Source organism: Lissotriton helveticus, chromosome 3_1, assembly GCF_964261635.1.
Source record: "Lissotriton helveticus chromosome 3_1, aLisHel1.1, whole genome shotgun sequence".
In the NCBI taxonomy this organism is placed as follows: Eukaryota; Metazoa; Chordata; class Amphibia; order Caudata; family Salamandridae; genus Lissotriton; species Lissotriton helveticus.
Genome location: NC_136061.1, coordinates 578,862,841 through 578,866,595, shown reverse-complemented (window position 1 = coordinate 578,866,595; position 3,755 = coordinate 578,862,841). Strand labels below are relative to the sequence as shown.

At 33.9% G+C, this 3,755-nt stretch overlaps 1 non-coding gene across 1 annotated transcript; it reads left to right on the top strand.

The window, feature by feature from the left end:
* The first annotated feature begins 2,814 nt into the window (after nucleotides 1–2,814).
* Nucleotides 2,815–2,979, top strand: LOC144825715 (U1 spliceosomal RNA). Its single transcript, XR_013609523.1, has one exon. It is a non-coding gene; the product is annotated as a U1 spliceosomal RNA (small nuclear RNA).
* Nucleotides 2,980–3,755: the final 776 nt, after the last annotated feature.

Below are 3,755 nucleotides of genomic sequence, written 5' to 3'. Positions count from 1 at the left end.
TTAGAAATTGGCATTTTAGTAGCGGATAGCTCCATTTGTAGGAGATGCCAATGGGAAGTATTTTCCAATAGGAGCCTGTGTTGTCATTCGGAACACAGGCTCCCATTGAAGTCAATAGGGGTCATTCCGAACGGTGTTCGGAAGCATTATAATCAGTTGGGTCAAGACCAAATCCAACAAGGAGTCAGGCGGTTTCGTTTTTGACCGACATCTTAATGAGGCCCTTTGTTGTAATACTGGCACATGCATTTCAAGATCATGCGATTCATGATCATAGTCATGTATACACGAGGGTAATAGAGGTGAAACGACCCGCACCCATTTAGGGGAATCCATTACCATCACTCCTATTGTATACAATATTTAAAATTTGATATGCTCTTTTGTAATGGTATCGCGATCTACTATATTTTTGTTGACAATAACTTCTGATTTTACATGCAATGTACATAAAGTTGATATTTGTGCTCTTGATATTTTTTGAAGATATTTTTGTTGGCAATCGCTTTCTTGGTGTTTTTTTATCCAGCAACTTCTCTCTTTTTCCCTGGATCTTGTCCCCTCCTTTCCATTCATATTTTCCTTCCATTCAGTCTCGCAAGGCCCCCCAAAGCTTTATAGGGTGTTATATTATTTTACATGTATTAATATTACATACATTCAAAGAAACATCACAGCCCTTGCATTGTAATTCCAAGGATTTTGTCATCAAGTGGAGTGTTGTTGGGTTTAGGGCAGTTACGTTAGTAGTGTATTTGTGGTTCTACTTTGGGTAACAATAGTTGTGTTTTATTAATGTATAGATGGACATGCTACAAAGGTTAATGTGTGTGGCTGGAATTGTATCAAAAGCGATATGGAATTTGAGAGGCATGAAATTAGATGCAGTCACCGGAATGATTAAGCAAGCAGGCCCCCCCTACAAAGCCTTGGAATGTGCCCTTTGTCTTATCCAAATTATACATCCTTCCCCTGAACCTACAGCTGGTGTGTTGTCTTTGCAGTCACCAATAATCTTTGAGCATACAGAGGGAAGGATGAAGGAGGCAAACAGTGGTCAAATAACATGTATTCTATTACAGCCCAAAGGCCTCAGCTCATCATATATACATATTACATATTTAGAATAAGTTTTATAATTAGACCTTAAATATACATGTTTTAGTTTAAACATAACCGCAAAATAATATGAATGTTTTATACTATAAAATATTTAATTTAGAAAACATACATCAAAGTTGAAAATGTTCAAATAGTTTTGTAAATGTTTATTTAAATAAAATAAGGATATAATTGATACTACTAATAATTAGCTTCACAAAAACTTTTATTTTTATTTTTTTAATTTTTAAAATTAGTTTAAGAACCATGAGATACTGTAAAAACATTTTAACAAACTTACATTTTTAGGAAACTAACATACATCTTTAAACACATATTTTACACTAACATAAATACATATTTATATACAGAGTTGACAAAAAATTTATTAATAAATTACTTTAAAAAAAACTAAATGTCAATGTCAAACAAGATCAGGAAAATCCAAATAAACATAAAACCATATACAATACATAACTATTTATTAAAAAAATAAAAATGTCCTGTTATCTATTATTCTAATGCCAGTTCTACAAATATTGCAATAACTACATATAACTTAGTGTGAAGCATATTTATTATTCTAATTTCAGCCTAACAACAGTGTATCTGATTGGAGAGTAGAGGAACATACAAATGATGGGGTAAATGCATTTAATTGGCCAGAGCCTTATTTACTATTCGAAGTACAATCCCACAAATGTTTTGGGGTGGAGCATATTTCCTGTTTTAATTCCATACCAACAACATTGAAGTAAGCACATCTAATTGGGGGGAGGGGAAAATATACAGTAATCTTACTGCAGCCCTCCAAACATTGAGGTAAGAGCATATATTAGGGGGTATATTTGCTACTATATACCCAGTACTACAAACGTTAAGGTATTTACATGTAACTAATTAGGGTGAGGGGGCAAATTTACAATTCACTCTCCAGTTCTACAGAGATTGGGGTATTTGCATACAACTGGGGGCATATTTACGATTATAACTCTAGCCCAATAAAGACTGAGATAATTTCATACACTTAAGGGGGCATATTTATTATTTGAAACTCCAGTCCTACAAACATTGGGGTGCACCCATATAATTGGTGTGGTGGCATATATACTATTCTAAGTCAAGTATTACAGACATTGAGTTAAGTACATATAATTAGGGAGAGGGTATATTTTCCATTCTAACTCTAGTACTAAACCATTGGGGTAAATGCATATATTTTGGGGGAGGTGCACATTTACTATACTAACTCCAGTCATACAAACATTAGGGTAAGTGCATATTATTGGAAGGAGAGATGCACATTTTCAATTATAACTCTGTGGCAACACATGTTGGCATAGGTACATATAACTGGGGTGGGCATCTCCACTATTCTAACTCCAGTCCTACAAATATTGGGGTAAATGCATGTGAATGGGAGTGCGTGATGGGCATATTTACTATTCTAACGTCAGTCAAACAAACATTGGTGTAAGTGCATATATTTGGGAGAGAGGTCAAATTTACTATTCTAACTACAGTCCAACAAATATTGGGGACATTTCATGTAATTGGGAGCAAGCGTATGTGCTTTTCCATCTCCAGTCCTATGAACAGTGTGGTAATTTCATATAATTTGGGTGGGGCATTTACTATTCTAGCTCAGGACCAACACCCATTATAATAATTGCATATACCTGGTCAGTGGTCATATTAACTATTCTAACTCCAATACTTGCCTGGCGGGGGAGACGTCATGATCACAAAGATGGTTCTCCCAGGGTGAGGCTCATCCATTGCACTTTGGATGTGCTGACCCCTGCGATATCCCAAAATGTGGGATTCTACACACTTTAACTTTTTCAAGTAATTTCAAAATATTACCCATTTAAATCAAGCTGTATTATTAATAATATTTTTTAAATAGATTAAACATTATTATTTATGTTTTATTCTCATGAAATCACTTATTTATCAAATTGAAATCTAATTACATAAAAAATTGAATGTATTGAAAATATTTTGAATATTTTGAAAAATGTTCAAATAGTTTTATGACTATTCATTAATTTAATTAAATATATATATATCAGGATTTTCAACTATTTTTAGGAAAAAATATTTGAATCAACAAATCATAATTTTACTCCAAAACACTACACACTCTAGGACCCAATAAATCCCACAACCCCATTAAAAATCCCCAAAATAAGACTTTAATATGCTAATACAACATAATAATAAATAAATCTCATTTAAAATAATTAAACTATGAAAATATATATTTTATAAAACACCGCCAACCCATTACTCTTTTAAAACCCAACCCAAAAAGAACCTTTAAAAGATTACAGCCAGTCGGTGGTGGCGGTCTTTCCCCCTGACATAATCGCTCTGACTGCCGGTATTGTAATCCGGCGGTCGGACCGATGGCCTGGATATCGGGTGGTGCATCCAACATCATAATGAGGGCCTATATTTTGATTTTGAGATTAGTACCATTGATATTTTGAAAACTGTTTTATTGCTGTTTTTCATGTAGAAACAGTACATCTGTAGTACGGAGGCAATTCAACTACAGGATATGAATACAATATAAGCCACTAGGTCTATGCCCCCAGAATAAGTGAATGATACTGTCATTCAACCAACATTTTCCTGGGTTCTCAGTT